Source organism: Pseudorasbora parva, chromosome 16, assembly GCF_024679245.1.
Source record: "Pseudorasbora parva isolate DD20220531a chromosome 16, ASM2467924v1, whole genome shotgun sequence".
NCBI lineage: Eukaryota > Metazoa > Chordata > Actinopteri > Cypriniformes > Gobionidae > Pseudorasbora > Pseudorasbora parva.
Window position 1 is genome coordinate 3,399,870 of NC_090187.1, and position 17,562 is coordinate 3,417,431.

A 17,562-nucleotide genomic window follows, 5' to 3' on the forward strand; every position below is an offset into this window, starting at 1 on the left:
AACCTCAGTTCCATGGCATGATCACATGCGATAATAAAGTAATGGAACCAGATTCAATCCTACCTGAAGGTGTGTTTAATGACTAATAATATAATACTTAAACAGAACTGAGGTTACATATGCGACCCTGGACCACAAAACCAGTCGTAAGGGTTTTTCCATAAGGGAATTTATAGAAAATAAATTAAGCTGAATAAATAAGATTTACATTGATGTGTGGTTTGTTAGGACAATATGTGGCCGAGATACAACTATTTGAAAATCTGGAATATTAAGGGTGCAAAAAATATTAATATTGAGAAAAGCACCTTTAAAGTTGTCCAAATCAAGTCCTTAATAATATATAGTTTTTTATATAGATATTTACAGTAGGACATTTTTCTAAACATCTTCATGGAACATAATATTTACTTAATATCCTAATGATTTTTGTCATAAACAAAAAAAATCTCAATTTTGTCCCATACAGTGTATTGTTGGCTATTGCCACAGATATACCTGTGAGACGCAGGACTGGTTTTTGTGGTCTGGGGTCACATATTTTATTTGTTCCGTTTTTTTAAAAGGGTCTCTTTAACTATACGTTGTCATGAATAACCAGCAGTAAATGATTTAAGTCTCCATGAGCTCTGGGCCTATGTTTTTTGATAAATTCAAATTGAAAAGAACCAATTCATTAGAGTCATTTGCTAAAGAATCAGACTATATTCGGGAATAGGACTATACTGGTTGTGCTGTGTGTTTTTGAATAATTAAAGTGGTTATTGATTATGATTTAACTTTTTTAACTTTATTTACTGTGAGCTGTTTGAGCATAAACAACATCTGCAAAGTTACTAAGGTCAAAGCAAAGGGAGATATTTTCTTTTACAGAAATCCCTTTTTAAGGACTACAACAAACGGCTGGTAGGAACTACAACAAGACATCGCTAACCTTAACATTTACATAAACCCGCCCCCGTGAACATGTTGAGAAGAGGAGTCCAGCACATTTGGGAGTCGCTCAAGCTGTCATCGGTCGTTTTACATTTATTGCAGTACAGTACGCAAATGCAGTAGCATAAGTTATAACCGTAATTGAACTAAACTATCCGGGTACTCTCTTTATCAGCAGATATTCTCTGGCTCATCTCACAACAGTTCCCACACCAGCGGTTTATAGATCATCTTGACAGAATATGCTAATCAATGACTTAAGACATGAGCTACATAAATCCATCAACTAACCATTCAGAAACGTCCGGTCTTATTCTACATTACCACTTCTTCTAGAGACTCTCCATCGTTATCCGACATGAAGTAATGTGGAACATGAAAGGCTGAACAGTTTCTGTCCTCTCAGTGTGTGTCTGTGTGTCTGTGTGAGGTAATCTGACCTGCTAACATGAGCTATTGAAGCTCCGCCCTCTTCTTGAAAGAAGCAGCTCATTTGCATTTAAAGGAGGGGGGCACAAAAGCGGCACGTTTTTGCTCACCCTCAAAAAGTGACAATTTTAACATGCTGTAAAAATGATATGTGGGTTATTTTGAGCTAAACCTTGAGCTAAAACACACACATAAACACACACTCTCTCTCTCTCTCTCTCTCTCTCTCTCTCTCTCTCTCTCTCTCTCTCTCTCTCTCTCTCTCTCTCTCTCTCTCTCTCTCTCTGTGCGCATGTGCGGGCGTTTGTTGAGTTGATTGAGTGGTGAGTGCGTGGTCTTTTCGTGCCCCGCTGTGGCTTTAAAAGATTATTTCTTTTTCTTATTTTTCTTTTTTTTGTTATTTGTTATTTGGGTAAAAGGTTTATGTTGGTGTAAATTTTACAGAGAAGCCTAGTTAGAGCGCCTAAATCAGTCTTTGTACTGAGAGGCATGGCGACTCATGGAGCTAATGATCTAGATTCACTCACGCGGCGCCACGGAGTGAAGGTGGTGGCTGCGGGGAGTGTGGAAGAGTGTAGTGTGGCGGTTGGTGATGTGGTGGGGCATGAATGTGTCTTAGCGGCGTCTAAAATGAACAACTCAATTGTGCTGTTTTTGAGTACAGTAGATAAAGCAAATGAAGTGGTTGGAAAGGGAATAAACCTGCGTGGTTTATTTACCCCGGTACTACCTCTTTCTACCCCTGCTAAAAAAGTCACAATTTCTAATGTACCCCCTTTTATTAAGGATGAGATGCTGACTAAGGAGTTGTCACGCTTTGGAAAATTGATTGCTCCCATAAAAAAGATCGCGATAGGGAGTAAATTGGGGTTGGTGAAACATGTAGTGTCGTTCAGACGATTTACGTATATGATACTGAACGGAAATAGAACTGATCTTGACTTAAATTTTAAATTTAAGGTGGATGATTTTGATTACACAGTTTTTGTTACTACAAACACGATGAGGTGTTTTGGTTGTGGCAAGTCTGGTCACTTGATCCGTGGGTGTCCAGAAAGCATCGCTCATCACAGTGAGCAGAATGATGGCGTTAAAGATAACACAGCGCAAAACGAAGACGGAGAAGTCGCCAGTACTTCTAATGCGCTGACTTCTAATGGTCCAACGTTAGTTTCACCAGACGAAAATGTTGAATCTGACCAGACAAGACAAACTGTAGAAGTTGATGAAAGAAACGCCAAAATATCTGACATTGTAGAGAGTGTTGATTGCAATAGAAATGATGGTGGTGAGGTTTTGGAAACAACGCAAACATGTTTTAATCATATATCTGAGTTGCAAGAGAGTGTAATTCAAAATGATAACATGTTAATGGACATGGATCAGGTTGTTTTCAAAACACCCCTGAAGAGGAAAAAAAATGATAAGGGGGTGGTTTTGAAACAGGCCAGAAAGAATCAAGAAGAGAATAGGGTGGATAATGAGAGTAGTGAGAGCGAGTGCTCTGATTCAAATGTCTCAGTTTGCTCTCAATCTAGTTGGTCATGTTTTGAATATGGAGTGGATGAGATTAAAAAGTTTTTGAAAGTGACCAAAAATATGAGAGGAGTGAAAATTGATGAATATTTTCCAGATCTCAAAAGACTTCTGGAAAATATTAGGTGTTCAATGAATGAGGGTAGATTTTCAGATAAAGAAGTATATCGTTTAAAGAAAATTGTCACAAAAATTCAACTCCAATTGACTAATGATGATGAAATGGTTTAGTTATGCCCTAATTGCATGTATTGCTCTCTGTAGTGTAGTTTCTTTTTCTTTTTTAATGATGAGTGACATTCGCATTGCATCTTTAAATGTGAATGGGGCTAGAGACTGCAGAAAGAGAGCACAAATATATGAAGTATTAAATCAGAATAAAATTGATGTCCTGTTTTTACAGGAGACACATAGTGATGGGAAAAATGCAATTGAATGGGCTAAGGAATGGGGAGGTCTTCTTTTTCTGAGCCATAATACTTCAATCAGTGGGGGGGTTGCAGTTTTGTTTAACAAAAATTTTGCTCCCTCATCCTTTTCAGTCGAGGAGATTGTAAAAGGTAGATGTATGAAGATTAAAGCTGAATTTGAAGATCATGTTTTTGCTTTTATTTGTGTATATGCACCAACCTCACAGATAGAAAGAATGTTGTTTTTAGATAAACTGAATACAGTAATAGAAAAGTGTGATAATGAGTTTTTGGTATTGGGAGGGGATTTTAATTGTGTTGAAAGAAACATAGATCGAAATCATGTAGAGCCACATATGGCTTCACGTCGAAAATTGATACAAATTATAGAAACGAATGAGCTTTGTGATGTATGGAGAAATTTTAATCATGATGTTAAACAATACACATGGACACATGCTCGCGACAATTTGTTGTCAATGGCACGTTTAGATAGATTTTATGTCTTCAAACATCACCTTAGTTTCTGTACAAATAGCTCAATTATTCCAGTCGGTTTCTCTGATCATGGTATGGTTGTGTGTAGAATGTTTATTAGTTCTGTTAAGTTAAATAGTTCTTACTGGCATTTTAATGTGACATTGTTGTCTGATTTACAGTTTAAAGATGTTTTTAAGTTTTTTTGGGAGTCTTTTAAAGAACAAAAAGATCAATTTTCCTCTTTACAAGAATGGTGGGATATTGGGAAAGTAATTATTAGGCAATTATGTCAACAATATACTCTAAATGTCACAAAAAATTTAACTCAGTCTATAAAGAAGCTAGAAGATGAAATTTTAAGAATTCAAGTTTTAATTCAAGAAACAGGAAATCAAGACCATTTAGACTCTCTTATTATGAAAAGATCAGCTTTGTCTGATTTTTATAAAAGAAAGGCACAAGGGGCATTGGTCAGATCACGTTTCCAGAATGTGGAGCAGATGGATGTTCCATCAAAGTTTTTTTTCGGATTAGAAAAAAAGAATGGACAAAGACGGTATATACAGAATTTACGCTCTGAAGCTGGGGTTCTGTTATCAGACCCAGTTGAAATTAGAAAAAGAGCAGTAACATTTTATAAAAATCTTTATAGTTCTGATTATAGGACAGATCAAGATGGTGAGACTGTTTTCTTTGAAGATCTGCCAAAAATTTCTGAAAATGACAATGTAAAACTTAGTAAAACTATTACCTTAATAGAATTGTATGAAGCCCTCCAGAGTATGCAAAATGGGAAAGTCCCAGGTATAGATGGGATTCCTTTTGAATTTTATAAATCATACTGGAGTATTATAGGCGAAGATTTGCTTGCAGTTCTAAGTGATAGTTTAGTTTGTGGTTCTTTACCCCTGAGTAGTCGGAGAGCAGTTCTTACTCTTATCCCAAAGAAGGGAGATTTGAGTGATATTAAAAATTGGAGACCGGTGTCATTATTATGTTCTGACTATAAAATACTGTCTAAAGTATTGGCGATTAGGTTAGGGAAAGTGTTAGATGATATAATTAGTCCTGACCAATCCTACTGTGTGCCTGGAAGATCTATATTTGATAACATTTTTTTAATTAGAGATCTGATGGATTTTTCAAAGATTTGTGGTGTAAATTTTGGCTTGATTTCCATTGATCAAGAAAAGGCATTTGACCGTGTAGAGCATGATTATTTATGGAAAACTTTAGATGCCTTTGGTTTTAATTCAGTTTTTAAAGGTTATATTAAATTATTATATAATGATATTGAGAGTATGTTGAAAATTAATGGTGGCTTGTGTGTTCCTTTTAAAGTTCAGCGTGGAGTAAGGCAAGGTTGTTCTTTATCAGGTATCCTTTACACATTGGCAATAGAACCACTTTTGCACAGATTAAGACGGGTTTTAAAAGGCCTTACACTGAAGAACTGTGAAAGTACTTTTGTTTTATCAGCTTATGCTGATGACGTTATTGTAATTGTGAAAGAGGAAAATGATGTGAATATTTTAATGAAAGCGTTGGAAGATTTTGAAATGATATCAGCTGCAAAAGTAAATTGGTTAAAAAGTGAAGCTGTTTTGGTGGGTGAGTGGCTAACAGTGACCCCCAAACTCCCTGATGGTCTGATATGGAAAAAAGACGGTTTAAAGTATTTGGGAGTTTATTTGGGAGATGAGTCTTTTCAATCAAAAAATTGGGAAGGAATGATTGAGAAAATAAAGGGTCGCTTGGATAAATGGAATTGGATTAAGAAAATTTTGTCTTATAGGGGTCGAGCCCTTATTGTTAATAATCTTGTTGCCTCATCTCTTTGGCACCGGCTGACATGTGTTGACCCGCCACTATGTTTTCTTGCTAAGATCCAAGCGATGTTGATAGACTTCTTCTGGGATAATATGCACTGGGTGGTCCATAACATCTTGTACCTACCAAAGGATGAAGGTGGACAAGGTCTTGTGCACTTACAAAGCAGGACAGCAACCTTTCGAGTACAGTTTGTACAACGTTTCCTGACAGGCCCAGAGTCTGTAAGTTGGAGACCAGTGGCAAGTGCTATTTTAAAAACTGCTGCAGATCTAAGTCTGGACAAATCCTTATTTTTAACAGATCCAAACATTTTAAATGTGGAGAAATTTCCAATTTTTTATCGGAATCTTTTCAAAGTATGGAGTCTTTTTAAACTCCAAAGGGTAATCAATCCCACATCCTTGTACTGGCTTCTGGAAGAGCCATTAATTTATGGTGCAAGACTGGACATAACAAATGCATCAGTTTCATTGACTGAAGCCTTTATAAAGGCTAGAGTGGTGACTCTTCGTCAACTAATAAGTCTGGCAGGACCAGATTTTATTAAGGTGAATGCAGTGACAATACAGATGGGGTTTAGATCTGATCGAATGATTGAAAAACTACTACAAAAGTTACAGACTCTTCTTACAGTAGAAGAGACCGATCTCCTCCGAAAATATTGTCTGGGAGAAATTACTCCCAATGATAAAGATGTTTTTCCAAAGTTGATGATTTCACCTAATTTAGAGGAGGATGGTGGAGTTTTTCTTGAATCAGAAAAATTAATGGACATGGACTTTGAAAAAGTAAATGGAAAGAAACTGTACAAGTCATGTGTGAAATGTTTGAACGAAAAAGCACTATATGGGAAAATTGATACACCTTGGCGAAATGTTTTGGGTTTGGATGATGTTGTTAAGCCAAATTGGAGAACATTTTACAAGCCACCATTAGTTAAAAAAATTGGAGATTTGCAGTGGAGGATTTTACATTGTATTGTTGCTGTAAATGCTTTTATATCTGTGTTGAATCCTAATGTAAGCCATGAATGCCCTTTTTGCTCACAGAGGGAGACTGTTTTTCATGTTTTTATGCATTGTAATAGACTTAAACCTTTATTTGAGGTTTTACAAAATTTGTTTAGGTTTTTTGATGAACAATTTTCAATGCATACTTTTATTTTTGGTGTTAAATATACAAAGACACGTCAGAGAGAGTGTCAATTGTTAAATTTTGTGTTGGGCAAAAGTAAAATGGCAATATACATGAGTAGGAAAGATAAAATTGAACAAAATCAGGATTTTAATCTTGTGTCCATTTTCGGTGCCATGGTTAGATCAAGATTGCTAATTGATTTTAGTTTTTATAAAGCTATTTCATGTGTTGCAATGTTTGAGGATGTTTGGTGTTATGGAGGGGCATTGTGCTCTGTTGTAGACGATAATCTTTATTTTACTCAATTTGTGTAATTTTTTTAAATAGTAGTTTTTAATGTTTTTCTGTGGAAATCATTTGTAATAAAGGTGTTTTCAAATTCTCTCTCTCTCTCTCTCTCTCTCTCTCTCTCTCTCTCTCTCTCTCTCTCAATTCAATTCAATTCAATTCAATTCAAGATTGCTTTATTGGCATGAATGTAAAAATACAATATTGCCAAAGCGAATAACATAAATAATAATAATTGATGGTAATATTAAAGAAAATATTACAATACAGTATAACATAACTTGAACCTAAATAACCGGTGTATCAATTTAGAACATTTGATACCACAGTGTTTTAACATATATACACACACACTCACATACTGCGGGGTCACTGTGGTGGACAGTAGGGACACACACTGAGGTCAGATGCATTACACACACATTACACACACACTCACCTGCTGTCTCTTAGGCTGTGACACGCACACACGCATCTCGCAGCCAGTGCAAAACAGTTCTCTCTCTCTCTCTCTCTCTCTCTCTCTCTCTCTCTCTCTCTCTCTCTCTCTCTCTCTCTCTCTCTCTCTCTCTCACACACACTGTGTAAAAAGGGGAATTATAGGACCCCTTTAAAATGAACAGAATTAATCATTCATTCAGGAATTGTACTTTTTAGTGATGCAGATGAAGTAGCAGTGTCCAGAATAGTACACAATGTTCTGTCTGCAGTATTGGACCAATACACATGTGAGAACTGATAATGGAAACACATTCTGGTGCAATATTTTTATGATGGAGAATCTTTTAAAAAAAAAAAATTGTCAGTTCATATGCTATATTACTTTCTTATTGGCATTAATATTTCTAAGTGGCTGAAATGATGTTTGTACAGTAACAGTTTTGGATGTCAGACCGTTTTAATTGCACTTTTAATTGAAAAAAATGCTGCTGCACAATTTGTCGACATCAGCTTCTTTTCACACTGAAAGGTGATCTCTTTCCCGTGAGTAAGACACTCCATGCGTGCACTTGTATCAATACTAATTAGTGTTTGAATGGTAGGGTTTAGTGGGAGGATTCAGCTGCTGTCGGAGTTTCTCACACATGCACTCACCCCTTCATCATTGCCTCTTAAAGCAGATCAGCGCAGCACGCAGGGAGACACTTCATTCGCGAGACCTGCGGATTTGTCATCAGACTGCAGGGCTGTTAACCCCCCCAAACAAATAGGACCAGCTGGTTTATCGCAAAGAGAGACATTTTCTGCAATGTCTGGGGAATGGCCCACGTGTCTTGTCAACAACACACTGCAGTACTAGTGATGTCCAACAACACAATGTTCTCAAACACACGGGAGGGCAATGATTGCTGGGGGAGGAACAGAGCTCACGCTGCAGCGCTGCATTTTACTACTCAGGGACGAGTCCATTCATCCATGTCCTGCAGTCAGGGGTTGCGGGATTTGCTCTCTTCCCTTTCTCTTTCATAGGAGTAAGCAGTTCTGAAGAGTCATCAAAACAAACAGAACAAGCCAGTCTTCTGATTGGTGGAGACACCGTAGAACTTCCTCTTTAGACTCTTCAACGTTGTTCCAATTCACACAGTCCCTGTGCAATTTCACTTCTGCCTACACACTTAAGGACTTCAGTTAAACATGGGAAATACATTCATTGGAATGCCTACAACATCACAGTGAATTTATAATATGGAGCCTATCTTTGTCAGTGTTTGCCTACCCATGATCATAATAATGGCACTGTAACATGCACACATTACACTGTAAAAAAACTAAAAACTAAAAATGAATTACTTGAAACTGCATTAACCCTCTACGGTTGAGTTTTCTCGACAAGATGCGGCACTGAATAAAATGGCCGATTTTGTTAAATAGGGTGTCAATTTTCATTCGACCTCCCCTCCACTAGATGGTAGACATGTCGTACTTCATCCCCGACTCATACAAACATCATGATTCTATACAAAATCTATGAGCAAGAGCACATTGAACCAGTGCAAACAAAAGCGGAGCTGGTGTGCGAGTGAGCAGTTTTATCAGAGCATTAAAACTGCTAAAATGTAATCAAACTAAAAATGTAATCCCTACAAATGTAATCCCTACATAAACTTAGGGTCATCCTTAATATTTCTCTAATTTACAGAAAGTTTCTATCTTTTATCACTTTTAAGATAGCCTTTTGAAACGAAGATGTCAAAATCGAACACTTTAGGAAAAAACCTCTGGCACCTAAAGGGTTAAACCCTCAAATGATCCCCTATAACTAGTCAAATAATTTCATAAAGAACATGTCTATAATAGACATGTTTACTATTATACAATTATTGTTTTGCTGTTTGCATACTTTATTTAAACATTTTTTATCATTCTGTAATTGCTGTTAGTTATTTGTTTCAATCGTTTTACATTTGTTGATTGTCACCATTCTTGAATTTTGTGTGTCAAGTTTTGAGGTCTATGTACAACCTTTAAAAATCGATAGGCTATCCCAGATTTTGTCCAAAACCTACTTTTGCAGAACTAATCCTATGTTATTCACCCATTCTGAACCAAACCAGTCCAGAGAGATTCTCTCGAGTGTGAATATCAATAATTGTCAGAAAAAAAGTAGCAATTTCAACTGTGAAACACCTAGAATAAGCTAAAACTCTAGAAAGGGATGCAGTATTTTCAGCAAACTCTGTATACATGCATTATGATGAGCTTGATTAGTGGTCACACACACAAACGCACACAACAAAAATGAAAGTGAAAAAAACTATGCAACCCTATGTCCGATCAACTTGAAAATTGGCCTGCAGTATCTTTGGCCCTGTTTTCATCTGGTATTAAGATGTGTTTTGGTCAAACTGATCCCACGTGGATGAAACTAAATATCGGCGTATACTGGGACTAAACTTTTGACCACTTCTAGAAGTAGTCGTAGTAAAACTAACGCTATGGAAAGTGCGCTAGCCACATGTGATTTCAAATTTGTCAGCTGAAGACCCAAGTCTGGTTTGAAGATGAAAAACATACCCAGCACATGGGTATGGTGTTCTCTCACCATTCCTGATTTCTAACACTCACTCACCGCATTCGGCTGATCTTGCAGCTTTCAGAGCAGAAACTAAAGCTGCCGCTCTCTGTTTGTTTTTCCGTCGTCTCCGGGCGCGTCCATATGTACAGCGCATGAGATTATGTTGTCCAGTAGATTGAAAGATCTGACAACACAGATAGATTAGAACACCAGGTGTAAACAGGAATGTGTCTCCCTCATCTATTTGTGATCAGATCGGCAAAAGCGTATTTTAATACCAGGTGTAAACAGGGCCTTTGTCCAAAGTGACACGATAATCAATGAGGACATTCACGTATCTCGAAAAAACATGTCTGCCATCGGCCAATGTAGCTTAAGCGCCTATTAGACAAGGTAAACAATGACCTATGTGAATCAAACTTGACTCATGGAGAAATTTAAAGTTTTAATAAAATATTTTATTTTAAAATCTTCTAAAAAAGTAAATACTTCAGGTCAGAGGGACCCTAAAAAACGAAGTCTACTTTATGAGAGATTGGAACATAGCCTGCGTTTGGACACTTTCTCAGTGTCATCATTGCAGCGTCGTCTTTGGCGTGAGTGCGAATGTGTGTGTACGTGCATGCATGCACAGTGGATGATGGCTCGGCTGTCTATATCTGAAACTGTTATGGCACTTTGAGGTTAGTCGGGGCAACTGAGTTAAAATGCCCCTGGAACGAACTGCATCCAGCGCGGCTCACTGCCAGCTCCGCATTCACTCGCCTGTGTGTGTGTTCAGCCGTGCAAGTGTGTATTAGTGTCCTTATCGCTCTGAATGACACCAAGCCTTCAAGCAGACATCCTGTCCACACTAAGGACAATTAGCTTAATGAAAGGAGTGCATCTCGGAGAGAGCGTCCTATCAGTGACAGGAATAGCAGTGGCTGAAACTAAGCCGGCCACTGTCTTTGGAGCACTGGCGCCATGACAGCGACCTTCCTCGCAGTCCCACACCAACACAAGTGATGCTTCAGGAAGTTCACATAGGCGGCCAAATCACACCCACTCGAAAAGGCTTTATAGGGTGTGCATGAATGCATACATTCCTGGTCCAACGACACTCACTCAAGAGTGCTAACAAGGCCGTGCACTCTAGGCGGTCCTGGCTGGATGTGTATGTGTGTGTTTGTTGGGGGGTGGGTTGTGTTAAGTAGAGAACAGGCTCTTTAACACTCTCTCCCGTGTTTATCAGATGGCCTGTCAGCTCCCTGAAGTGATTTGCAGCATCGGGTCTGCCAAAGTGAGCGCCATGTCGAACTGCCCTAATTAGCATTCCACAATCACTGAATCACTGCCTCAACAAGACCGTTTAAAACACCTTAAGTTGGACTCTGACAGTAAAGTGGTGGACAAACAGAAAATCCCAAATCCTTTTCTGTTGGGAACACGTATAATCCGGTGATGATGGACTCGGATCTCTGGGGAATCTCAGGGAAATAATCAAAATGTCAACACACGGGAAATGATTGGTGCAGAGCATTCAGTTACTGGCAGATCCTCCTGAAGACAGACCATCTGTTCTGCACAAACACACGGTAAATACTGAAAATGAAAGCTGCTGTTCTCAATATTGAGCAAGGAGGATACCTATACGATGAGATCTGTTTGCGTTCTCATTCATGGTTCAATAAAAAATAAGAGTATGCCGGATAAAGGGGGAACAATTATACACAAAAGGATTTATTGAGTTTAAATATATATATTTTCTTCCACATGATCCACATGATTGGGGCTGTGAAACTGATAAAGACCTGACACTTTGAAAGCATCGCAGAAAAAAATTCTGACATTTCTAGTGTTGCAAAAAAGCCCTGAGTATACGGCGGCTCATCGATTTGACATTGATCACCTTCTTGACTTCTGAATGACTAATGCAATCTCAATCACACACACACACACACACACACACACACACACACACACACACACACACACACACACACACACACACACACACACACACACACACACACACACACACACACACACACACACACACACACACACACACACACACACACACACACACACACACACACACGACGTGAAGACATTGATCTTTGTGAAGACATTCATTTATATAATGCAGTCCCTAACGCTTATCCTCAGCTTAAAGGTTAGAATATTTCATCAAAAAAATAAAATAAAAAATGTTGCTTCATGTTGTTTCAAACCTGCAAGACTTTCATTCATCCTTGGAACACAAATTATGATATTTTTAATGAAATCAGAATAATTTCTTTCCCTCCGTTGCCGAAGCCCAAACTTCGCTGCATAACACGAGAATGAACCTCATTGGTTCTTGAGGTTGTTCGAGAATGAACCTCATTGGTTCTTGAGGTTGTTCGAGAATGAACCTCATTGGTTCTTGCTGAAGCTCAAACTATGTTTTATTCCAGCATAAACCTTCAAACAGCCATTTAAAGGCTTAAACTGAGAACCTCACTCTGATGGTCTAAAACTCAAACTGGTCCTCACAAAGATAACTATACAAGTACACACACACACACACACACACACACACACACACACACACACACACACACACACACACACACACACACACACACACACACACACACTGCAGCCTTTCACACTTATTCTTGTCTCTTCACAGTCAAAGATGTCCTTTTTTTGTTGTTGCAATGATTGGATGCAGCTAAAATAAAGGGTCTGGAAAACTTTTGATTGTGTTTGTTGTGATATTCCTCCAAGCACATCTTTTCATGCTTATAAATCAATACCTGCTATATTTAGCAATGGCTTGAGCTAGTTTTCTTTCAGATAAACATCAGATGCTCTGATCCCTCTCTGATTGGTTTGCGTAAGTGTGCCGGTAGTAATCTTGTGCATGCATCTCAATGCAAAAACAAGGCCTGAATGTAACTCTAAATCTGCCATTTAGCCACGCCTTTGTTCCTTCATCTCGCCTGTTCATTATCTGTTATGTCGGCTTTTATAGCACGCTGTCAGTTTCACCCAGGCACATGCAAAGCGTAAGGCCTGCTGTGTTTATGAGGCAGAATGCGAAGGAATGATTCTCTGTTACAGCACGGATCGGAGCGTTTGTTTTACGAGTGCTGGTTTAAAGGATGCGGCCGCATTACTTCCCACTGTGCTGCTAGTGTCAGCTCTATATGTCACAGAACTGCAGTGACAGGCTGGGGTGTAAAAAGAAGATCTACATTCAAATGCGATACTGCATTCAAGTATTTGAGAATTACCATAACTCAGGGATTCTACGCTGAGCTGTTCGCATCCTCAGACTCAGAAATGATTTGTTTCTATGGCAACACTTGTAACGCCAAAAAAGCTTCAAAATACTTAATCACTCCCTGAATATCTCTTGCAAAATATTAAAGAACAAAACAAAGTATACAAACAAAAGTAAAAGGTGTTATAATACCTTTTATGTTGGAGTCGTCCGAGTGTTTTTACATGAGGTCACACGCTGAAGCTTGATTTGTCTGACAAAGACCCGAATGGTTAACTTGTGATTTTAGTCATTTGAACTAGGCAAAGTTACCTGCACAGTTTCATGCCTTTTATTTTATGTCCTAAAGGTCTTGTTTCTGTTTTTTATTCCCTGGTTATCTTGTGTATTCTAGTCTTTCATTGGTCTTTATAAGTCTTTTCTTGGGGTTCAGGGAGAATATGTTAGCTAGTTATTCTCATTGTATACATCTTTTGTTGTGTACTAAATATAATTATGTGTTTTATGTATTGTCAAGAGCTTTTTTTCCCCATCACAAAATGATTAGGCAGAAGTAAATAAAAGTTGAGCAGTGAGTAAGATAATATTAGGCATGGTAAAACATGGTACTCGGTGTGGTAAATCAAGAACACCAGATTTAAACAATAAGACTAACTGTGTTGGAGAACAGTCATTAGTTTCTCTCCATGATCCAAACAGTTGCTCATCTGTATAATAAAACACATCAGATATTAAAGCGTCTTTGTTTTCCATGGTTTCTACAAAATAAAACCGGAAATTGAGGTTAACGCCAGTTTACCGTGTCCTGGTTAAATTGATTATTTCTCTGAATCTAAGCATTCTTGGAAACATTTGGGATAATGTAAGTACACAAGTCACATATATAACAACTCAAAAATCTGGCATATTGTGTTTTTAAATAAATTGCTTTGAGTGTAAGTTGCCATTTTGCTAATTTTCCCCCATTGTTTGATACAATTTTTAGAAACATGTAGGTATTTCTTACCATTTCTATAATCAAAATGTATAATGCAAAATGTTGTTTTGACAATATTGTTGGTATAATACGAAATGCATGTTTGTGCATCATTTCAAAGGACATTCAATATCCATTTCCACCCATAAAATCTTTTGTAATATCTCTTAAACAAAAGTTATTTCCTCAATGACATCATCTTCCAGAAAATGAGATCAGTGGATGGGAAATCAACAGCAGAACAAACATCAGAATGTGCAATGGGTTCAGAGATATTCCATGGTATTAGTTGTTATTACTGCAATATCAGTATATACATTTACATCCGATTACAAATCCTGCGCTCTAAAAAATGCTGGGTTATAAGCAACCCAAATAGACAAAACCCAGCAATTGGGTTGTTTTAAGCTAACATTTAACCCAACCGCTGTGTTAAAACAACCCATTTATTGGGTTTGTCAAACTTGGGTTGTTTTTAACCCAACATTTTTTAGAGTGTGTTTATATTCTCAACATTATTTAAATAACTGAGCTATAATTCTTTAAGTGTAATTACCTGAGTAAAGTTGAAAAGTACAGCATACCATGAATGACCCACCATAAGATGTGATTTACAGACCTGTCCTTTAAACCGCTGGACATATAGGAGTTTCAGAGCATTCGGATCAATGCGGCAGGAAATAGAATTTCTCTCGAACTGCAGCGGACATGACAATACTCTGAATGTATTAGACAGAAGGTTTATCTAATTATGAACAAGGAGATGGATTGCACATGAGGACTTTTCTGCTCTGATCTTACCTAACACAATACAAATGACACACGCACTGTGGGAGCAAATCAGGTGCAACGTACTTCTAGTCGACGCATGTCCACATCCACATCCACACAAACACAGCTATGTGTGCACATCTTATGAAATCAGTCTAACCCAGTATCCACAGGGAGCTCCACAAATGTGAAGATCACTCTGACTCGAGAACAATTAGCCTGACCATGACTTCAGAAAAGCGTATTTCTGCTGCATGACCAGGATGGCATGAGCCCAGTGCTTAAAATTCTGTCATTATGAGCTCATCCTCCAAATCTGCGTGGCTTCTTTCAGGGAACACAAAAATAAAGCATTGAAGTCTGCACTGGTCGCTCTTGTCCGTGCATTTAAAATGTTTGGGAATTTAAATTCTGTCACCATATTCTCAGGCCACATCTATAGAACAACAACTGAAACATTTAAAAACTACTGTACAAGTTGCTGAGGTTTTCAAGCATCAGAGAGAACACAAAGGCATTATTCAAAAACCGTTCATATGACGTGCACTATAGTCTGACGCCATAAGAGTGTGAGGAACTGAATTTCATCCCACATTAATTGTAGTTGCATTGAAAACACTGACCTTCACATTTTTCCCTTTGCAGTTTTGCAGACAAATTAACCTCACACTGGATCATATTTTGGCTCCCTTTAGAAATTCACACTGATGTGTAATTATGTTGCACTGTGTGACAAAATTGTCAGAAGGTAATTGAGTTCGGCCTTTGGTGTGACGCAGCTGTTTTGCTCAGAGTTAAGGGAATTCTCGTGAATGGGTCAAAGGTCGCTTCATCAGAATCAACTGTGCCATGGCGACCAGAGACTTTAATGATGCGCATACTCTGGCAAACACTGACACTTCTGCAAATGGATTAGGCTGAACACTCTTCAGGTTTGATTGCAGTGAAGTGCTTAGGTGTGTGTGTGTGTGTGTGTGTGTGTGTGTGTGTGTGTGTGTGTGTGTGTGTGTGTGTGTGTTGGTCAGGCTTTGCTTAGGGAACAAATATCCCCACGAGGATGGTAAAAACTAAAATCACCCCCATTATGAGCAACAGCAAACAATCACCATGAGGAAAACTGCTTAATAAACACACTCTTAAGGAAAATCTAAGCTTCGAGCATAACGTTAGAGGATATTAAATATCCTCAGGTCAGTATAGTGATGTCTTAATGTCTGTGTTTCAGTTACAACTCCATGCATATTTAAACACGACATGAGTGTAGGTGAAGTGAAACCGTACAGATATTATGTATGCAAGCTGCAAGCAAACTATATGAAAAATTCACAATCTCGCACTCATTCCCTCTCCTTGAAATGGAGCTGGCTTTTATAATCGTCCCCTTTATCGAGCAGCCCCCGCTTTGTTCCCTGCTTTTCGCGCTGAGTTATCTGGAGACTCTAAGTGTGACAGGACCAGAGAGGCTAGACGGAGGAAAATCTCTCCGTGCGAGCAGTTTGCAGTCGCAGCCCCAGGCGAGAGGACTAATACCCCTGTAACGAAGAGTCAGAGGGAATCGATACGAGATTCTCTCCTCTTTGAAAGTGTGCGCCAAATACAGTTCGATCGCCGCGACACACGGGCACGTGAACGCACACGCAAACGCACACGTGCATGCACTCACATGCAAGTTCTCCTGCAATGCAACTGGCAGCCTCGCGAAACTCCTGCAATGCACTAAACACACGTGCTCGCTTTCTATCCCCGGGAAGGCTGGCAAACACACCACCTCGCATGCTGGAAGGCAGTTTAGATCCATGGCATTGTGGATAAGGAGCAGACGCTCGCCCTCTCAATGGGACCAGGGGTCGCCGATGGGGTAATCCTGCGATCCCCGCCAGCTCTCTGTCCCTCTCAGCATGCAGCTCCTTCTCAGATGATATTAAGACCCCATTCAACAGTGACACGATCACACTCCCTCCCTTCAGACTTACCTTCATTTGAGCGCAGAGGTAGCTGTGTGGTGTCAGGGGAGGCATGTTAGGGCAGCTGCGCTCCGTTCTGACTCCAGCTCTGATGTGCTCATCTCAACTGCCTCACTGACTCGGCACACACAGCGCTCCACCACCTCCTTACCTCGCTCTCCTGGAGGATGCGAGCGAGTGAGCGAGAGAGAGAGAGGGAGGGATGTGAAAGTGAGCATGAGAGGATGTTTCCTCCCCCACATCCCCCTGCTCCTCCGTCTCCCCTCGCAGGATTTGTCCTTTCGTACTTGCGTGTGTGTGGAAGCATCCTAGTGCGTGATGAGTTGGATTCCGCAGGCTGAGGTTTACGCAACTGCGTGAAAACGAGACGAGGGAGAGAAGGAATCGTGCTAGATGTGCCGGATAATCAATTTCTCTCTTTTTTTTAGCTTGAGAACAGCCTGAGGGTGAGATACTGGAAGATACTGTATAAGCGGAGGGGAGGCGCAGGGGGGCCGGTCGAGAGTGTGTTGCGAGAGATAAAGTTGGAC

General features: G+C 39.1%; 1 protein-coding gene across 1 annotated transcript in view; it reads right to left on the bottom strand.

Moving 5' to 3' along the window:
- The window catches only part of kcnj5 (potassium inwardly rectifying channel subfamily J member 5), a 40,226-nt gene extending 22,982 nt beyond the window's left edge, over positions 1 to 17,244 (bottom strand). Inside the window, exon 1 of the mRNA XM_067419386.1 lies at positions 17,042 to 17,244. The gene's annotated coding sequence lies outside the window, so the exon portion shown is untranslated. The remainder of the gene's footprint in view (positions 1 to 17,041) is intronic.
- Between the last annotated feature and the right edge of the window lie 318 nt (positions 17,245 to 17,562).